Source organism: Nannospalax galili, unplaced genomic scaffold (genome assembly GCF_000622305.1).
Source record: "Nannospalax galili isolate Female #2095 unplaced genomic scaffold, S.galili_v1.0 scaffold752, whole genome shotgun sequence".
In the NCBI taxonomy this organism is placed as follows: Eukaryota; Metazoa; Chordata; class Mammalia; order Rodentia; family Spalacidae; genus Nannospalax; species Nannospalax galili.
In genome coordinates, this window is record NW_008333404.1 from 766,041 (window position 1) to 788,082 (window position 22,042).

At 44.4% G+C, this 22,042-nt stretch overlaps 1 non-coding gene across 1 annotated transcript; it reads left to right on the forward strand.

Moving 5' to 3' along the window:
- The first annotated feature begins 20,850 nt into the window (after positions 1 to 20,850).
- Positions 20,851 to 20,985, forward strand: LOC115069465. Its single transcript, XR_003848733.1, has one exon. It is a non-coding gene; the product is annotated as a small nucleolar RNA SNORA2/SNORA34 family (small nucleolar RNA).
- Positions 20,986 to 22,042: the final 1,057 nt, after the last annotated feature.

The window sequence follows — 22,042 nt, forward strand, 5'->3', positions numbered from 1 at the left end:
CTAGGCTCTAAAACAGTGGCAAGGGATGCAGAGATAAATGAGATGATACCTACAGACTGCAGTAAAATGAATACTACATGGTAAACATAAAAACAGACCTGCCCTCTATGTGGCAGTGCTGCTTCTAGGAGTCTGTTTCCCCTCACATACCTAGGAAATAGCTTTTTTTTTTTTTTTTTTTTTTGAGACAAGGCCTCCTTGTAGCCCCAGCTGACCTGGAACTCACTCTGTAGATCAGACTGCCCTAAAACTCACAGAAATCCACCTATCCACCTGCCTCCATATCACGAGTGCTGGGATTAAAGGTGTGCACCAACATGTCCACTTTTGTGAAGGTACATCATTTTGTATTCTCAAAAGTTTGGGAACAACCTAATAGTCATTGGCTAAATTTGGATACATCCACAATGGAAAACTGAATCACTATAAAGAATAAAAAACTGGGCATGGGGGCGCAAGTCTTTATTTCCAGCACTTAGGAGGCAGAGGCAGGCAGAGCTCTGTGAGATTGAGGCCAGCCTGGTCTACATAGTTCCAAACCAGGTGAGGTATACAAGGAGACCCTGCCTCAAAATAATAAAAAATCCAAAACAAAGAATAAGGAAATTCTTTATGCAGCGATATGAAATAATCTGTACACAGTTGAGTGAGAACAGGTGGAGCATACTGTAGAGCATCATACCATTTGTATATAAAAGAGGAACCATATGTGTATTTAGAAATAATCACAAGAAATGTATTATATTGATTGCTACTGGGAGAGAGAGACTGGACTGGGGCCAGGAGGAAGAGAGAGACTTTTCACTTTATTTTTTCCTTTATTCTCTAACTTCGAGATTTTCAGTACGATGAATGTATTGCCGGTTCAGAAAATAAATGAGGGGCTGGGGTTATAGTTTGGTTGGTAGAGTGCTTGCTTAGCATGCAAGAAAGAAGCCCTGGGTTCCATCCTTATACCATGTAAACTGACTGTAACATGCACACCTGTAATCCCAGCACTGGGGAGGTAGAAGCAGGAGGATCAGAGGTCTCCCTAGTCTACAAACCAAGTTCCAGGCCAGCCTGGGCTAGAGACCCAGTTTCGAAACTAAGTAATTAAATGAGCCAAGCATGGTGATTTGTACCTGTAATCCCAGCACTTATTGGGAAACCTGAGCAGGAGGATCACCACAAGTTCAACGTCAACCTGAGCTACACAGTGAGACTATCTCAGAAAACATAAATAATTTTTAGGAAGCATCAGACTGTAAGAAAAAGTCATCAGATCATAAAGATGAAAAAAGAAGAGCAGTGGATAAAGTCGCCTGCAACCAAGTCCAACAACTGAAGTTCAAACCCTGGGACCACATGGTAGAGCAAGCTGACTTCCACAAGTTGCTTGCTCTCTCTCTCTCTCTCTCTCTCTCTCTCTCTCTCTCTCTCTCTCTCATAAGTAAATGTAATATAAAATTTTAAACATTAGAAAGTAAGTTGCCAAGTTCATGCTGTGGCACATGCCTGTAAGCCTAACACTGCAGAGGTGAACCCGAAGGCAGGGGAATCAGGAGCAAAAGGAGCCTCAGCTACATACTGAGTTCACAGCTTGCCTGGGCCACAAGAAACCCTGTCTCAAAAACTGATAGTCTCGCAGGAGAGACAGCAAAAGACAAGACAATACTAAGTTACAGTGTAGTAAGAGGTGTGACAGGCTGCTGCTCAAGCTGTTAAGCACACATAGCAAAGGCCTGCAAGTATGTGGGAGATGAGTTGGGGAAGATGTAGTTGTGGATAAGAAGAGTTCACAACACAGAGAACCATAGCAGTGGAAGGGCATTGACAAGAGCAGCATAATTACACACTGAGATTTGAAAAAAATGTCAGCATCGTGTGGGAACATACAGCTCAGCAGAGCTATAGCAGAGGGAACAGGGCAGGAAGACAACTGGTATTTCAGAAAGTTCACTCTGCAGGATGTGAGGAGAATTGAGATAGATCAATTAAGAAGCAATTGCAGGGGCTGGAGAGACGGCTCAGTGGTTGAGAACACTGGTTGTTCTTGCAGAAGACCTGGGTTCGAATCCCAACACCCACATGGCAGCTAACAACTGTCCGTAACTCCAGTTCCAGGGGATTCAGCGGCCTCTTCTGACCTCCGCGGGCATTGCCTGACATGGGTGCACTTACCTACGTGCAGGATACACATAAAATAAAAATAATAAATTAAAAAAAGAAGCAACTGCAGTGATTTGGGAGAATTAGATTCAAACTAGGGCAGTAGCAGTAAGGACACAAGGAGATCTCAGGAGGATCTCAGGTGCTATGGGACAGGAAGAAAGGGGTGATAGAAAGTTCCTCAAGACAAGGCACAGAGGAAGAGTAGATGTGCAGGGTAGATAAGGAGTTTAGTTTGGAGCCTGGTGGTTTTGAGAGCCTTAGGGAGACCCAAGAGGAAATGTCTGGTAATTGTTTGGGCACTCAAGTCTGGTGTTAGGCAGAAGGGTCTGGGCCACAGTGCAGATTTGGGAGCCTTTGGCTCTGGGTGGAGGCAGATAACAGACTAAGGCAGACCAGACAAAGAGGTAAGAATACTACCAAGAACATTGGCCGGGCGTAGTGGTGCTTGCCTTTAGTCTCAGCATTTGGGAGGCTGAGGCAGGCCGATATCTTTGAATTCAAGGCCAGCCTGGTCTACATAGTGAGTTCCAGGCCAGCTGGGGCTACTAGATCCTGCCACTAAAAAAAAAAAAAAAAAATACTACCAAGAGCAGAACCTAGGGAATCCTCCCTCTGCTGCCATTTAGAAGACTCCAGGAGGAAGATCAGTGAAAAACCAAGAGGAGCCAGAGATCTGGGGAACTCAGAGTGGGGCGTTGGAAGTCAGCAACGCTGCTTTCACAGTAGAATTTGGACCTTTATTTGCAGAGCATTTCTCACCCAAGAGCTCATTTCACCATCACAGTAACAATGTAAATAGAAATAGTCACCAGAAACTAGACATAGGTAACCAGCAGACTAGTCACACTGCTAGTCAATTGCAGAACTGAATCTTGAACCCAAATCTTCTGACACCAAGCCCAGGACACTCACTTTCTTTCCACTGCCCATCTTCCTGTTGGCTAAGAAGTTCTTCCTATCCTCCATGACCTGCAGGCGGCAGGTATCCATTACCTTTTTGTGCACAAATTACTTAGGTGAAAAGCCACCTCTGCACTTCTGCTCACACAGTCCTTTGGTCCTGGATGTTCTGTCTGTTTGCTGCTCTGAATCCTGCCCATCTTCCAAGCCCTAGCTGAAAAGTGTCCTAGACTCCAGTTGACTCTGACATTTCTCTTGTAAATTCTTGAGTCAAATACAGTCTCAGGTGGCCCCAAAGGAGTCATGCTCTTGTGTAATGCCCTCCCTTGAAAGTAAGTGGAACTTGTGACTTGCTTCTAGGCGATAAAATGTGGCAAAGGTGATGGGTTGTGTCCCTCCCGTGATTATGTTTTGTTCTATAATGTTCCTTTTTTGGTCTCCTTTTTTTTTTTTTTTTTTTTGAGACAGGGTCTCCCTGTAACCCCAGCTGTCCTGGAGTCACTATGTAGACCAGGCTGGCTTTGTGGCAAGTGCCTTACTTTCTGAGCCATCTCACCAGGCCCCTCATTGTCTTTTGAAGCCATTTAATTCTTTTTTTTTTTGTCTTTTTGAGACAGGGTCTCTCTGTAGCCCCAGCTGTCCTGGAGTCACTATGTAGACCAGGCTGGCCTTGAACTCACAGAGATCTGCCTGCCTCTGCCTCCCTAGTACTGGGACTAAAGGCGTGCACCACCTCGCCCAGCTATAATGTTCCTTTTTAACAGACTCAGCCTGCTAGTTTTGCCAAAGGCTTACAACTGCCTATGGAGATAGCCAGGTACAGGAAGCTACAGGAGTCTCCAGGAGCTGAATGACTCTTAGGGACAGCAAGAAAATGGGTTCCTCCAAGCTACACCTTCATGAAATTGAGCCAACATCCACATGAACTTGGAAGAGGATCCAAGCTCCACAGAAAAACAGCCCAGCAGCACCTCAATTGTAGCCATGTAAGACCTAGGCAGAGGACCCTGGACTTCTGACCCCAAGCCCACTGAGATGGCGAACACATGCTGTTTTTTGTTTGTTTGTTATTGTTCTTGTTTGGTTTTTTGAGTCAGGGTCTCCTTGTGGCCCCAGCTGGCCTGGAACTTGCTATGTAGACCAGGCTGGCTTTGATCTTGAAGAGCTCCACCTACTTCTGCCTTCTGAGTGCTGGCATTAAAAGTATTCACCACCATGCCTGGCCCATGCTGTTTTAAACTACTGAATTTGTTGTAATTGGTTATACCTCAATAGAGAATTAATGTACCCACTATTGCATTTACGGTCAGCACAACTCAATTTAGACCACAACATCCTATCTAGTTGGGCTTTACCTTTCCAAGCGTCTTGACAACAAGGAACTGGGGACATGTGACAGAGAGAGAGGCATAAAGGAGCTCAACAAGCATTTGTAGAATGTTAGTTCAGGAAATTGCTGAAAAATGATAATGACACTTGCTGCATGTGGCCACGGTGGGTATCAAAGCAGTAGTGTGGAGAAAACATCTAATACAGATAGTATTAATAAGACCAGTAAACATCACATCTCACCCCATTTCCTGATTTTTTTTTTTCCTGGTGAAGAACTAGCTCCTTCCATCACCATCTTCCAGAAAGAAACAGAGACACAGCAAAGTTAAAAACATGTCAAAGGTCATGTAGCTGATCAGCAGCCAGAACTCAACCTAAGGAGAATTAAATGGCTTCACGAGGCTGGAGCGATGACTCAGTGGTTAAGAGCACTGGTTGTTCTTGCAGAAGACCCAGATTTGCATCCCAGGACCCACATGGAGGCTAACAACTGCCCATAGGATCTGACACCTTCTTCTGTCCATGGGCACTGCATGACACAGGTACACTTCCACACATGCAGGCAATACATGCATACACATAAAAATTAAAAAATTAAAAAAAAAAAGAATCCCAGCACTCAGGAGGCAGAGGCAGGTGGAGCTCTGTGAGTTCAAGGCCAGCCTGGTCTACATAGTGAGTTCCAGGCCAGTTGGGGCTACAGAGAGACTGTCTCAAAAAGACCAAAAAAAAAAAAAAAATTAAATGGCTTCCAAAGACAATGAGGGGCCTGGTGAGATGGCTCACAAAGTAAGGCACTTGCCAAGCCTTACCGTCTGATTTGATTCCCAGGACCCATGTGGTGGAAAGAGAGAACTGCCTTCTGCATACTGCCCTCTGACCTCCACATGTGCACCCACACCCACACAGGTAAAATTAAAAATTCTTTAAATGTAATTTTTTTATTAAAAAATTATAAAGGTGGGGCTGGAGAGATGGCTCAGCAGTTAAAAGCACTGGCTGCTCTTGCACCCAGGTTCAGTTCCCAGCACCCACTGATGGCTAACAATGGTCTGTAACCCCAGTTGCAGGAGATTCAATGCCCTCTTCTGGTCTCTGCTGGTATTGCATGAAACAGATTCTGTTGGGTAGGCGTGTCCTCTGAGACAGTCACTCCTCCCACCCAATCAGTCAGCTTCAATTGCAAGTGGGGCGGAGGGTGGGGAGGGTGTGGGGGGTGGGGGGGTGGTAAGGGATGGGTGGGTCTAAGGACAGAAAAAGCCCGGAAGTTGGGGAAAGTCACCATGTTGGGCCCACAGGCAATCATGCCTTTGTATGTAACCCTTTCCGGGAAGTCATAAACTAGACAAAAACCCTTATAGAATGTATCGTTAGGCCCACGTGGCCCTGGGATCCCAGAGAGCACAAAAGCATAGGGTCTTGGGGGAGGGGGATCTGGTGCAACAGGTGCACTTATATATATGCAGGCAAAGCACACATAAAATGCAAACAATTTTTAAAATATTTTTATTAATTTTTATTTTTATTTTCTGTGTATGTGCGTATTGCCTGCATGTTGGTAAGTGCACCCTTGTGCAATGCCCGCGGAGGACAGAAGAGGCCGTCGGATCCCCTGGAACTGGAATTTCAGACAATAGGTAGCTGCCTGCTGGGATTTGAACCCAGATCTTCTGCAAGAACAGCCAGTGTTCTTAACCACTGAGCCATCTCTCCAGCCCCAACAAATAATTATTTTTTAAAAAGCAATGAGGCATGCCATCTACTTGGATTCATGGGTTGAAGAAAACAAAAGTCCTCTTCCTAGTTCTCTCCCCTTTTTAACTTCACTACTTTTCTACAATTTTTCATGAAGACCAAAGGAAAAATTACAGTTTTGGAAAATGGAGTAATTGATTCACAGAGAGGATAAAACCTAGAGACTAGAGGGTTTTTTAATTAGGGTTCTTTTAGCTGCAGGTGACAGAAACTCGATGAGTTAAGCAGAGTTTTTACCTTAAGCTTTAGCTCTAGCTCTATAACATCACTAACACCTTAACATAAGACCATCTTATGCTCAGGGACTCTGTGGGTCAGAAACTCAGGACACAGTGGCGATGGCTTTTCTCTGTCCTGGGATGTCAGGTGCTTCCCTCATCTAGGAGGACTCAAAGCTGAGGGTGATATGATGGCTGGAGACTGGAAACCCATATGGTGCCTGAGGGTGACCATCAGCTAGGCTTCTTCAGGCTTATGGTCAAGATCCATGAGGATAAAGCAGTAGTGCATAGGATTTTTTTAAACATCACTTCAGAAGTCACATAGCATCACTTCTATCATATTGCTTTGGTCCACATGGTCCCAAAAATCTGCTTAGGTACAACATAAGCACCATTCTCTAATAGGAAGAATGCCAGTGTTATAATTTGAGCATGTGGGACTCCTGGAAATTGCCTCTCAGAGCCAACAGTTAAGAAATAAGTGCCTCTGGAGCTGGAGAGATGGCTCAGTGGTTAAGAGCACTGACCGCTCTTGCAGAGGATCTGGGCTCAATTCCCAGCACCCACATGGTGGCTATGAACCATCCTTAACTCCAGTTCAGGGGAATCCTAAACCCTCTTCTGACCTCCACAGCATTGCATAACATGGATGCACTCACATGCATACAGGCAATACACTCATACACATAAAATAAAACAATAAATAAATAAATAAAATGTGTCTCTGGTGCAGTTGGAGAGTGAATTCAGCCATTAACCAAAAGGTTGGTGGTTTGAGCCTACCAGGGGACATGCGAGTATTAAATATTGCCAGGCATGGTGATGTACACCTTTGATCCCAGCACTCAGTAGGCCCTGTCTCCAGCCCCACTATTGACTTTAGTCTTTAACATATCATTAGGATGCTTTGGGGTACAAATACATAATATTCAAAAGTGGTTTTAATAATAAAGAAATCCATTTAAAATGGGTAGCAGGACTAAAAGTGAGGTGTCCAGAGTCAGTTAATGCGGCAGTTCATCCATGTAGAAGATCCAGATTCCTCCCATTTCTTCCCTCTGCCGTCTTCATTATATTTGTCAGGGCCATTGTTCCAACTCCTCTCATTGGTAAAATGGCTGCTGAGCTCCAGGCATCACCAACATACGTGGCCACAATACTGAGAAATGCAAAATAGGAAGCTGGTTTTTGTGTCTATTTGTAAAAGCCAGGATGGGCACGGTGGCACACATCTGTAATCCCAGTACTTGGGAGGTAGAGGAAGGAAAATCAGGAGTTCAAGACCAGCCTTCACTACTTGAGACCCTGTATCAGAGAGAGAGAGAGAGAGAGAGAGAGAGAGAGAGAGAGAGCCCTCTCCAAGCAGTAGACTTGTTTCAGCTCTCATGTCTCACACACTAAAATGCTAAAGCAACCATTGACAAAAGAACTAAAATTACTATAATTAGTTTAACTTGTCAAAACTTATGCCTGGGGGACGGGGAGGCCTGGAGAGATGGCTCAACGGTTAAGAGCACTGGCTGCACTTGCAGAAGACCTGGGTTTGATTCCCATCACCCACGTGGCAGCTAACAACCGTCTGTAATGACGTCTGTAATGGCAGGCAATGACCCCGGAAGTCAGAAGAGGGTGTCAGATCCCCTGGGACTGGCGTTACGAATGGTTGTTAGCTGCCACTTGGGTACTGGGATTCAAACCCAGGTTTTCTGCAAGAGCAGCCAGTGTTCTTAAATGCTGAGCCATCTCTCCAGCCCCTCAGCTACATCTCTTATCCAGCCCAGGCCCACCTGCCCAGAGACAGCACCACTCACAGTGGGCTGGGCCCGCATACATCAATTAGTAATCAAGAAAATGCCCCCAGACATGCCCACAGGCTAATCTGATTGAGGAAAATCCTCAACTGAGGGTCTCTCTTTGCAGGTGTGTCAAGTTGACACCCAAAGCTAAGTGCCACAGTCAGTTACAAAAAGACAGAGGCCAGCAGATCTCTGAGAGTTAAAGGACAGCCTGGTCTACATAGTGAGTTCCAGGTCAGCCGGGGCTATAGGAAGACCTTGTCTCAAAAAGATTTTTTTTTTTTTAAAAAAAAGACAATTGTGGGATTACAGTATCGTATGACTACTTGGCATGAGGTATGGACAAAGTAGAATGGCAGTTGCCAGCACTTGAGAGATGGAGGTACAGAGTTTTGATTGGGAGATGTGAAAAAGCTCAGAAGAATCATGGTGGTGGTGATCGAACAACAGCGTAATCAGTGCCACAAACTATGCTTAAAATTGGTTAAATGGTAAATTTTTTGTTATGTATATTTTATCATAATAAATTTTTAAATAAACCAGCAAAGGAATTATGCTAAGCTTGAGCAAATCTGTGAATGATAATCATTCCCAGCCTCTGCTATCATTTGGTTCCCAGCCTTCTACCATCTTCCCCTCTTTCCTCAAATTCACGGTTGGGTTGGTTGGGCCTTATTATTGTCTTCTTGAGACAGGGGCTCCCCTTAGGTCTTGCTGGCCTATAACTCACTATGTAGACCAGGGCTGGCCTCAAACTTAACAGAGATCCACCTGTCCCTGCCTCCCAAGTGCTGGGATTAAAGGAAGGCACCACTACACCTGGCTATTTATTTTATTATTTATTTATTGGCACAGAATGTCTCTGTATAACCCTAGCTGCCCTGGAACTCACTGTGTAGACCAGGTTGGCCTTAAGCTCAGTAATCCTCCTCCCTCTGCCTGAGTGCTAGGGATTATTATTCTTATCATTATTGTTATTATTAATTTATTATTATCTTGCTTGAGATGGAATCTTACTGGCTTCAAACTTCTAGGCTCAAGCCATCCTCCTGCCTCATCCTTCCAGTTGCTGCAATTTCAGGTGGGTGCCACCATACCTGGCTACATTTCTACAGTCGTTTTGACTGAAATGCAATTCACGAAGCTCTTCTCCGAAAAAAAAAAAAAAAAAAGTATGCTGCAAGAGAATGTCCAGTGCAGGGTCCGTTTACATTGAAGGCCACCTGCTCATTTATTTCTTTGTGTTCTTTCCTGTTTCACCACTGCTGACTAGTCTCATACCTGCACCAGGAAGGAGCCTTTAGGACAGGGGGGCAGAGGAAGACTCAAAGCCACAGAGAAGCACAGACACAAACCTTCGGTGGGTGTTGGCAGCTCTCACAAAGGCTATTTACTGACAGCACATATGAACTAATACTTACAATCTCTCAGACGTTTGCACACAAGGCAAAGCTGTGAGAGCTGTGCAGAGAAAGAGCAGCGCATACCCGACTCCAGCACCCAGTGAAAGAGAGAGGCCATTCCAGCCAAAGCTGCCAAAGCCCAGGGCTGTGCCCCATGCCCAGAGCTGAGCAGAAGGCCTATCCAATTCATAAACTTGAAATCAGAGGTCATTTATTTTTTAAAATATTTATTTAATGTTATGTGTATGAGTGTGTACCTGGTGTTCATGAAGGCCAGAAGAGGGTATTGGGTCCCCTGAAGCTGGAGTTACAGGTGGCTGTTAGCTGCCATGTGGATGCTGGGAACTGAACCCAGGTCCTCTACAGGAGCAGCCGGTGCTCATAACTGCTGAGCCATCTCTCTAGCCCTGAGGTCATTTATTTTACACTAGGGATTCCAGACAATTTTTCTGGAAAATATCATTGACTAAGATCTTCAATTCAGATAACTCACCACCCTCTTAAACTCATATCCCAGTGCTCAATCACACTATCAGAAAGTTCATCCTTATAGATAATCTTCTGGAGGGCTAGAGAGATGACTCAGTGGTTAAGAGCACTGGCTGCTCTTGCAGAGGACCTGGGTTTCATTACCAGTACTTATATGATGACTGACAACCATCTATAACTCCAGTTCCAGGAAATCGTCCAGGCTCTTCTGGCCTCTGTGGGCACTGTGCGACACAAGACATTTACACACATGCAAGCAAACACACAAAATAAAATAAATAAAAATTTTTTAAAGATTTATAAATAATATTTTGAAGTTAAAATAGACTTGAAACAGTTTCCATCAAATTTTCTTGCTTTGTTTTGTTTGGTTTTGTTTTGATATTTTTGAGCCCTGTAGCTCCAGCTGGTCTTGGGACTCACTATGTAACCCAGGTTTGCCTCAAATTCCTGCCTCTACCCCCACCCCCAAGAGCTGGGACTTACATGTACCACTTGACTTTGGTTTGTGAAACAAGGCCTTACTATGTAGCCTAGACTGACCTGGAACTCATAATCACTGTGCCCCAGCTTTCCAAAGACTGAGATTACAGGTGCAAGCTGCCCTGCCCAGCTCCATGGTTCTAAATGATGTGTGCCCTCCAGTGCATAGACATTAAATGCTAGCACTCGGTTCTCTCCATTTAGCTCCTGAGGCCAGGCAACTGCCGTACGGCTCCCTCCAGAACTGATTATCTTTTCTTCAGTGATCCAGGGCAAAACATCTTGTTAGTGACATGAAAGAATTCACTTCAGTTCTCCCAGTACTGGTGGAGTACCCACAAACCATCAGGCACTGAGTCAAGGCTGGCCATAAGGAGATAAATAACCCCTACTCTAAGAATTCTCAGAGGCAGTCAGGAAAGCAAACAGGTACTGTTTATTCAGTGTGAGATTATGTACCAAGAGCCATGGGAGCACTGTGAGGAATGAGTGCCTCTATCTGCAGTTCTCAGAAGAGTTGGGGAAGGCTTCACCAATAGGTGTTGTCTGAATGAGAGTTCTGTTTCTTTCGGAGGGGCGGGAGTTGGTTTGTTTTTGAGACAGGGTCTCATGTATCCCAGGTTGGCCTCATACTTACCAAGTAGTTGAGAATGACCTTGAACTTCTGAGCCTCCTGCCTCCACTTCCTAAGTGTGCCACCACACTTGGTTTCAAACAGTACTGGGGATGGAATCCAGGCTTTGTGCATGTTGGGCAAGCACTCTACCAAGTGACCTACATCCACAGCCCTTGCTTTTGTTTTTTGAAACAGTCTCGTGGCTTAGGCTGACTTCCAACTCGGTATGTAGCCAAGGCTGGCCTTGAAATCCTGATCCTCCTATCTCTCAAGTACTAGAATTACAGGCATACACCATTACTGACTAGGGTTTATTTATTTATCTATTTATTTTAAATTACGGTGTGTATGCGGGAGTCAGAGGACAACTCTGAGGAGTCAATTCTCTTCTACCATGTGAGTCCCACGATGGAACTCAGGGCATCAGCCTGGGCGGTAGATACCTTTACCCACTGAGCCATCTCAGCTGACCTCTGAGCAGGAATTTGAAGGGTGGCTGAAATCTTCCCAAAAGCATAAGGCAGGGGAAAGTGAGGAAAGGTGTGATGTACCTCAAAAAAAAACCTACAAAGCATCAGAAGTTCAGAAATGAGGCTGTAAGTAAGTAAAGCTTAGTCCCAAACACTACCTCTTCAGAGCCTGGGGGTAGGAAAAAACAAAAACAAAAAACAAGGCTCTGGGGGTTGGAGAGATTGCTCAGCAGTTAAGAGCACTGACTGCTTTTGCAGAGGTTTGATTCCGGGCACCCACATGGCATCTAACAACTGCCTGTAACTCCACTTCTAAGGGATCTGACACCTTCTTTCGACCTCTGTGGGCATTGCAGGTACACTTACACACATGCAGGCAATACACTCGTATACATAAAAATATTAAAAATAAATAAATAAAACAAAAATCAAAGTTCTAGTTCTATAGTTGCTGAGTAAGCAATTATCTTTCCACATAGAAATCACATCCTTAGTGTTGTGTAGGTGTTCTACAAGATTATTGTGGTGGTTTGAATGAAAATGTCCCCCATAGGCTCCAAGTATTTGGACGTTTTGTCCCCAGATGGTGGCACTGTTTTGGGAGGTCTTAGAAAGTGTGGCTATACTGGAGGAAGCACGTCACTGGGGGTGGGCTTAGAGAGTTCTTAAGTCTTGCCAGATCTCCAGTTGCTCTCTTGTTTCCTGTGCCTGCTGGAAGATGTAGAGTTTAGCATCTGCTACTCCTCCAGCCACCTCTGCTGCCATGCCTTCCTGCCATGATGGACTGTAATTCCCCTGGAACCATAAGGTCAAATAAACTCTTCCTTCTATAAATTGCTTTGATCAGTGTTTCTATCACAGCAGCAGAAAAGTGACCAATACAACAACAGAGATGGGCTGTTGGCTGTGAAGAACCTGACCATGTGGGATTTCGAAGAAATGTGAAAGACTTTGGAAGGTTGGGCTAGAAAAGCAGTTGGTTGCTATAAGTGGAGCTTAACAGGCCATTCTAGTAAGTGCCTGGAAGAAAGTAGTGCTGAGAACAATGTAGTTCCAGAGAGAAATAAGGACTTAAGCAGCACTTGGGATATTTTGGCAAAGAGTCTGGCTGGATTCTGCCCTCAACCAAAAAGCTTGCCCGAGGCTAAGTTGAAAAGCAATGGACTGGGGCTGGAGAGATGGTTCAGTGGTTAAGAATACTGGTTGTTCTTACAGAAGACCCAGGTTCAAATCCCAGCACCCACATGGCGGCTAACAACGGTCCATAACTCCAGTTCCAGGGGATCCAATGGCCTCTTTTGCCTCTGCAGGCATTGCACGACATGGGTGCACCTACCTACATGCAGGCAATACACTCATACACATAAAATAAAAATAATAAACAAAATATTTAAAAAAGAAAAGCAATGGACTAATTTCTCTGGCAGAAGAAATTTCAAGACAGCCTAACGAAGAAATGGTGGTGTGGATATTAATGGTGAATATTATGCAGATCTACAGTGAAAGAGAGCAAATGGGGCAGAAAGAAATACAGTTTGGATTGAAAAAGAGCACTAGAAAGACAAATGATAGAGCCTTGGCCTGTGCTGGAGAGGATCCCTTTAATAAGGAGATTAAAGTGATTAAAGAGGGGTGTAGAGATTCAAACTTAAGCAATGGAGAGAGTGCCTCTAGGGCAAGACCACACCCAGTTAAGCCTCCAACTTGTGAAAGGAAAATGCTATGGGGACCACTGAAGAGAAAACCTTCTAAAATGGATAAAGCAGGTTGGAGTCCATCCCAAACTTGCAGCCAAACTTGCAGTGTCAGTTCACCTGGTGCTGTCTTTATAGGCATGAAAGATGCAAGAGTGAAGAGGTCATCAGTTCTTCCTTTGCAGTTTCAGAGTCACTGAGTCCAGGCAGCATGCAGCAGGGTTTCCTCTGCATAAAGAAGGCCCTGATTGGCCATTGCATGAAGCTGTGAAGGTGAAGCCTGGTTGGCAAGGGAGACCTCAAGAAGACATTCACGATGCCAGAGCTGTGAGGCATCTGCCAAGAAGACCTGCATACAGGAAGTGGTACCAGCCCAAGAGAGAGATGTGTTTTGCATGCAGCAAAGCTGGAGAGACTGAGCCATCTAAGCCCTTTGCAAGTAGAGTCCCAGAAGTCAGACGTGAAACTACTGGATTTGGTGTTTGACCTGCTGTTTTTCAGTTTTGTTTTGGTCTGGAATTTCCTCACTATGCCTCTATTCTTCCCTTTTGGAATGGGAATGTGTATTCGGTTCCACTATATGTGGGGAGTATGTAACTTGTCTTTTGACTTTACAGGGGCTTCCAGTTATTTCCCTGAGTCTCCAAAGAAGACTGTGGACTTTTGAATAGTATTGATACTGATAATGACTATGGAGACTTTTTTTTTTTTTTTTTTGGTTTTTTTGAGACAAGGTCTCCCTGTAGTCCCAGCTGGCCTGGAACTCGCTCTGTAGACCAGGCTGGCCTGGAACTCACAGAGATCTGCCTGCCTCTACCTCCCAAGTGTGCCACCACACCCCGCCAGACCATGGGGACTTTTAAAGTTGGACTAAATGCCTTTTGCATTTTATACGGTCATGAGCCTATGGGGACCAGGGAGTGGAATGTGGTGATTTGAATGAAAATGTCCCCCATAGGCTCTAAGTATTTGGATATTTTGTGCCCAGATGGTGACACTGTTTTTGGAGGTCTTAGAAGGTGAGGCTATCCTGGAGGAAGCACGTCACTGGGGTGGGCTTAGAGAGTTCTTAAGTCTTGCCAGCTCTCCAGTTGCTGTCTTGTTTCCTGTGCCTGCTGGAAGATGTAGAGTTTAGCGTCTGCTACTCCTCCAGCCACCTCTGCTGCCATGCCTCCCTGTCATGATGGACTGTAGTTCCCCTGGAATCATAAGGTCAAATTAACTCTTCCTTCTATAAATTGCTTTGATCAGTGTTTCTATCACAGCAACAGAAAAGTGACTAATACAATTATAATGTAATGGAAAGTTTTGTATTTGAGACGACCATTGGACAGATATTTAAATCTTTTTTTTCTTCAGGTTTATTTGCTTTAAAATTAATTTTATTTACTATTCTGCATGATGTATGTGTTGGCACACATGGTACACATGTGGCTATCAGGGACAGCTTTGTGGAATTGGTTCTTTCTATCTTTATATGGGTTCCAGGCATTGAACTCAGGTTGTAAAGCTCTTTTACTTGCTGAGCCATCACAACTGCCCCTATTTGTTTATTTTAATATTTGTTTATATATTTTGGGGAGGCATGCATGTGTGAAGGTCAGAGGACAAGCACCTTTACCCTCTGAGCAATCTCACTGGCCCCACATGGAACTCTTTTATGTATTTATTATTTATTTGTTTGTTTATTTATTTATTTAGATATTTATTTATTTTTGTCTCTTTGAAACAGGGTCTCCCTCTAGCCCCAGTTGGCCTGGAACTATATGGACCAGGGTGGCTTTGATCTCGAAGAACTCCATCTGCCTTTGCCTCTTGATTGCTGGGATTAAAGACATGCACCACTATGCTGGGCACCACGTTGAACTCTTTGATTCTCTCTTTCCTTCACCCCCTCAAGAGCTGGCATTACAGGTGTGCGCTACCACACCCAGCTTGAATATTTAGGCAGCTGTGATCACACAAAATGTTATAGTGATGATTGGAACTCGAATAACATGGTATTTGACAGAAATCAGGAACTAGGACCCAGAGTAGTGAAAAGACCACCCTACTACATCCTAGTGGGAAAAACCACACCAGCACCCAGCCCTCTTTTCCACTGATGCTGACCTGTTTTCCCCTTAGTATGCTCAGACTGGTGTGCATTCAGTGGACACATGAGAATTCTAGTTACAGTATCCTCTCCAGAAAAAAAGGAAAAAAGTGTATGGCTTAACAGAGCTTTCCAGAAACATCCAGAAGCAGTTCTTTCATGAGCAAGAGCTTATTAAACAAGAGCAAAATGAACTGACATTTCTCATGTGACTCAAAGAAAAGGTGGTCAAATGCCAAGCCTTATAGAGTTATTTTAGTTGTTGTGTGTGTGTGTGTGTGTGTGTGTGTGTGTGTGTGTATGTGTGTGTGTGTGTGTATTGCCTGCATGGGTTAGGGGCCCTCATATCATGCAATACCCACAGAGGCCAGAAGATTCCCTGGAACTGGAGTTTTGAACAGTTGATGTTACTGCCATGCAAGTGCTGAGAACCGAACCTGGGTCCTCTGGAAGAACAGCCAGTGCTCTTAACCACGAGCCATCTCTCCAGCCCCCTTTTTGTTGTTTTGAGACAAGGTGTCCTATAACCCAGGCTGGCCTCAGATTTTCTGTGTAGCTGAGAAGGACATTGAACTCCACATCCTCCTGCTTCTACCCCACCTCCAAGTACTAGGATTACAGGCGTTCCTCCTCATGCCTGGCTGTAAAGGAGACCTTAAAATCATCTTTCATTCAACCAAAATGTTTGCCACCTGTAACATGCCTCCAGAGCACTGCTCTCTGATGACATGAGCTATAGGAACCTAAACTAGGACAGGGCTACATTTTCAATTTTTCATAAAATATTTACTTTCTTAGAATCCAATTTCATTTTAGGCCTGGCCTTTATCCTTTTGGTGTCAGATGTAATTTGCAAACTCCCTCATCTCATCCTAATCTGGTTGCTGCCCTTTGCTAAAAATATTGATTTTGGTATTTACAACATGAAAACTCCAGAGACCCAGGTGAGGTCTGAGACCACCCCCTTGTCTTTCTGTGGGGCCCTCAGCAACCACCTGTCAGATGCTCCAGGGCTTTTTGCCCTCTAGTGGTTGTAACATGGGGGTGCAGTGTACCTCCACTTGGCTCACACAATTATAGAGCTAAAAGAGTCTTACTAACCCTATCCCCTCCTCTCTAATCCACATTTTTAAAAGAAAGCCTGAGGTGCAGAGAGATTAGGTCTTTAAGATAAGGACACACTAAGGTTAGGGAAGTAGCCAGGCAAGGAACCACAACTTCTTTAGAGGACAGGGAAAGAGAAATGGTCACCACTTGAAGTTTGGAAGGACATAATGACTTTTAAGAAGTTGTCCTCTGCTGGGCGTGGTGGCGCATGCCTTTAATCCCAGCACTCAGGAGGCAGAGGCAGGTGGATCTCTACGAGTTCAAGGCCATCCTGCTCTACATAGTGAGTTCCAGGCCAGCTGGGGCTTCAGGGAGACCCTTTCTCAAAAAGACCAAAAAATAAATAAAATAAAATCAAAATGAGTTGTCCTCTGACCTGTACATGCACAATATCCCCCACCCCTGAAAAATAAAATAAATTGAAATAAGCAAGGGACTGGAAAGATGGCGCTATGGTTAAGAGCACTTACTGGTTCTCACAGAGAACTCATGTCAGGTGGCTCTCAATCACCTGTAACTCCAGCTCCAGGACATCTGACAGCTTTATGCCTCTGCAGGCACCTGCACTGACGTGCTCATACCCACACACAGGCACACATATACACATACATAAAATAAAATCTGTAAATTTAAAAAAACGAGAATTCTGGACTTGTTGAGGATGCAGCCCAGTGGTAAAGCCCTGCTTTACTCACTGTGTGAGGCCTTGAGTTCAATCCCCTGTACACCCTACATACACACATCGTAAGAAATTTTGGACTTAGGTGAGTCAAGTAAGCCAAGAGGACCAGGAGGGGGTGGCTTAAAGAGGAGCATCTCCTCATCACTCACTCCTTAACCACCCCAAACTTTTGCTTCCAAGGAAAGGCACTCTGTAAATCACTCCCATTCAGGATAAGGATTTCTCTTTGGCTTTGGGGGAGTCTCTCCTTAGATTGGGGGCATAGCACCCTACTGTGGATCTAGATTCTTGTCTAGACTTTAACTTAAAGTAACTCACCCTTACCCATCCCTACCTTTGTGCCTCATTTCCTTAAATTTGGATTGGATGCTAAGTTTCTTTTGGTAATGATAATGTATGTTTGCCTCTTGGCATACAGAGATCTGGTGGTACTTACTAGACGGAGCAATTTGAATACAGGTTCTCTGCCTTTCCCTCTTAACAGCTCATAGCCAAACCCTATACGTTTGACATAATAAATGTTCAAAATATTTATAAACAAAATTAGCATATAGAGTATCCACTGTGTGCCAGACATACTACACACAGTCTTTATATGGCTTTGTGCAGACCACTGCTACAGCCCTGAAGGAGTGAAGGCACAACATAGCACGAAGGGCTAGGGGGCCAGGGCTAGGTCTACACTGCCTCCCTGTGCATCTTTAGGTGGGAGACTTTCTCTCCGTGTCTCAATGTCCTCATTTGTCAAATGGGAAATGATGGTGCTTGGCTCACTGTAAGCACTCAGTAAGTAAACGTTACTATCTTGGTTTTACAGATGGAGAAATCGAAGCTTAGCGAGTTTAAATAATTTTCTCCTACAAGCATGGTCAGTAAAGGACAAATTATAAGATTATAAGCAAGCTCTAAAGCCCATGCTAACTCTCTTAGCTCTATACTACACTGTTCCACTACTTTACATTCTTTAAAAATGTATTTGTATTTTTCATGTGTATGGTGTTTTCCCTGCATGTATATAAGTGCACCCAGAGAGGCCAGAAGAGGTTGGATTCCTTGGGACTGGATTGAATGGTTGTTAGCTACAATGGGTATGTGGGCACTGGGAACTGAACCCAGGTCCTCTGAAAGAGCAGTGAGTGCTCGTAACCTCTGAGCCATCTCTCCAGCTCCATATTCCACTGCTTTTGAATAACCAAATGCAAGAAGTGAGTAATAAGCCAGGTATGGTGGCGCACGCCTTTAATCCCAGCACTTGGGAGGCAGAGGCAGGTGGATCTCTGTGAGTTCGAGGACAGCCTGGTCTACATAGTGAGTTCCAGGCCAGCTGGGGCTACAGAGAGACCCTGTCTCAAAAGAAAAAAAAAAAGATTGAGCGATAAATGAAAGTCTTTATTGCTGGTGGTTGCCATTTTGCCATTTGACTCTTCATTAAGGAGCATATTGGTGTGCAGGATCTACCTTTTCCTCATTCCCTGGGATCCATTAAGTGGGTAGACAAATACAATTATTTTTTTCTTTAAAACAGGGTCTCACCGTATGGTCTCAACTGGACTGGAGCTCACAATTCTCCTGCCTCAGCCTCCCAAATGCTGGAATTACAGCTATATGCTACTTTGCCCCGCTGATAATAATTCTTTAAAAAGAGCAAAGGGGCTGGAGGGATGAATCAGCAGTTAAGAGCACTGGCTGCTCTTTCAGAAGACCTGGGTTCAGTTCCCAGCACCCAAATGGTGGCTAACAACCATCCATAACTCCACTTCCTGGGTACTCGATGCCTCTTCTGACCTCATTGGGCATTGCACAATACAGGTATACTTACACAGATGCAGGCAATATACTCATAAAAACAATAATATTTTTAAAATAATCAAATATTTTAAAAAGAAGAGTGAAGCTGGTCATGGTGGTACATGTTTATAATCCTAGCGCTTAGGAAATAAAGCAGGAGGATCAGGAGTTCAAGATCAAGGTCATATTCTACATAGCCAGTTCAAGGCCAGGTTGGACTACATGAGACCCTGTCTCAAAAAACAAATTTTTTTAAGGAAAAATGGGAAAGCCAGGTGTGGTGGCACATCCTACAATCCTAGTACTTGGGAGGGAGGCACTTGAGAACCTTATGGGTTACACAGCAAGACCTTGTTAGAAGGGGAGGAGAGCTACGGGGGCGGTGGGGGGAGACAGAAGTGATGCTTGCAGTGGAGAATATAGGTGTCTGCTAAATCAGTGTGTACTTACTGTGTGCTAGGCACTGTGTGGATTGAAGACACCCTTAATCTTTAAAACTTTGCAATCTAGTTAGTGAAAAAGACATATGCAAAGTCTAGATTATAATGGGAAATAGTATATTACTGTATCCTACAGCAGGATGGCACAGAGGGTTTGCGTTAACAGTTCCAGAAACAGAATACAACCCAGGCTTGAGGATTCTGGAGCAGCTTCAAAGAGGAACATTCTGCCTAAAATTTGGAAGTTGAATAATTTTATTTGAATTTATCTTTTTTTTTTTTCTTTTCTTTCCTTGGTTTTTTGAAATAGGGTCTCCCTGTAGCCCCAGCTGGCTTGGAACTCACTATATAGACCAGGCTAGTCTTGATCTCACAGAGATCCACCAGCCTCTGCCTCCTGAGTGCTTGGGATTAAAGCTGTGCATCACCATACCTAGGTTTGGTGTGTGTGGGGAATGGGGGCGGGGGCAGGGTATTGATGACTGAATTTAGGGCCTCACACATGCTATGCAAGTGGTCTACCACTGAGCTAATCTTGTGTTTTTTACTTTTTATTTAAATTAATTAATTAACTTATTTATTTATTTATTTTTGGTCTTTTTGAGACAGGGTCTCCCTATAGCCACAGCTGGCCTGGATTCGCTATGGAGACCAGGCTGGCCTTAAACTCACAGAGTGAATGCTGGTACTAAAGGCATGTGCCACCACACCCGCTTCCTTATTATTTTATTTTTATTTTATGTGCACTGAAGTCCTGTCCCTTTAATCAGAGTCCAGAGCCCAGTGTGGTGGTGTATACCTGTAATCCCAGCACTTAGGAGGGAGGCTGAGGCAGGACTGCTGTGAATGTGAGGCCTGCTTGGGTTACATGGTGAGTTCCAGGCCAGCTTAGGCTAGAATGTGGCTGAGTGGGTAAAGGCACTTGCTGCCAAACCCGATGACCTGAGTTCAGTCGCAAGAACCCACACGGTGGAAGTAGAGAACCAACTCCCAAGTGTTGTCCTCTGACTTCTGTGTGTACCCACCAAATAAAAACAAAACAGAACAAAGCAACTATAATAACGACAAAAAGTTGAGTCCAGACCCACATCTGGGGAAGGCCTCCCCTCTTTGTCTCTCCCACCCCTTCCCCAAAGGCCTTCAGTTGGGCCCACCATCCCCCAAATATGTCAGCTGATTTCCACCCTAGGTTTTCTTCCTGCCCATTCTCCTGGGCTCCACCTTCTCAAATCCTGCAGGGTTACAGCTAGCCCTACATCCTCTCTACCTTTTTCTCTATAGCGTTTCTCATTTTCTGTCATCACTCACCTGTCCCCAGGTTGTCCCCACCCACCCAACAACAGTCCCAGCTTCTGGAGGAACACAACCCTGTTCTTTTTTTTACCATCCCAACTTCCCCATATCTGCCCAATATTGTGCGAATACTGGGTGTTTTAATTCTTTTTCCTGTGTTGAAGCTGTTGGTTTCAAGCAAGTGCCTAAAGAAATGTCTTTCTAAGGTCTGTTGGCCATTTCAGAAATTTGGAAATGTAATGATCAATTCATTAGAAAGAAACATGTGGCTGAAAAGAAAAAAATTTCCTGTCTCTTTTTCCCATCTCCTAATAACAATCTCTCTAAAGTATTTCCTTATACATTATTTTCCATAAGCCACACAGTTATTCAATATTTTTCTCTCCTAAAAGGCTTACAGCTTTTTTTTTTTTTTTTTTTTTTTTTTTTTTTTTTTGAGATAAAACCTTACTCTGGCTGGCCTAGAACTCTATGTAGACCAGCCTGGCCTCAAACTCATAAAGAGCCACTGGCCTCTGCCTCAAAAGTGCCTTGAATAAAGGTATTTGCTACACCTGGCTTACACAGTACTTTAACCAGATGCAAATAAATATTTAAATATTGTAGACAAAAAAAGGAAGGTATTTCAGATGAAAGAAACAAGACCGGCAGATGTGCAAATATGATCTGAGCATGCGCAGAAGGCACAGGGCCCATTACCTGGCTAGAGAGCAACCCACCCCCAACCCCCCAGAAAAAGAGAAGGACGAAGACTACAAATAACCAGAAAGAGAGACAAATTTACCAGCATGGATAACAGTCCTGTGTATTTATTTCTAGCCTTTTTAGAAACTTTTTTTTTCTTTTGGCAAAGCTGTAGTAAATGCCCATAACATTTTGTGTCCCACTTTTCTTCACTTAGCATTCTGAGCGCTGTTCCCCGAGGCAGCAGTCTTCGTGACAGGAGTCTGCACTGAATACATAATGCCTCAGAGTGGCCGCGCCCTAATTCCTTACCTATTTCTCTATTGCACACGTTATTTCCCATTTTATACTGCTGTGATAAGCACTACAACAAGTCTGTTGTGCTGAGAAGCGGAAACGATGCTTGGTGAGTCCTCCAGCTGCCTGAAGAAGGCTCACCCGAGCCTGGAGTGTCTCTGGACTCCTCCTTCGCCTGAGCCAGCAAGACTGATCTTTTACTGCCTTAAGCCAGTCAGGGTTCACGTTTTCTCTGACTTGCCACCCACTTTATCCCACCTCACACGAGGTCCTCAGGGCAGGACCACATTTGTCCTGCTTTCTGCTGCAGCCTCACATGAATCCCCAAAGGCCTAGTGCTCCC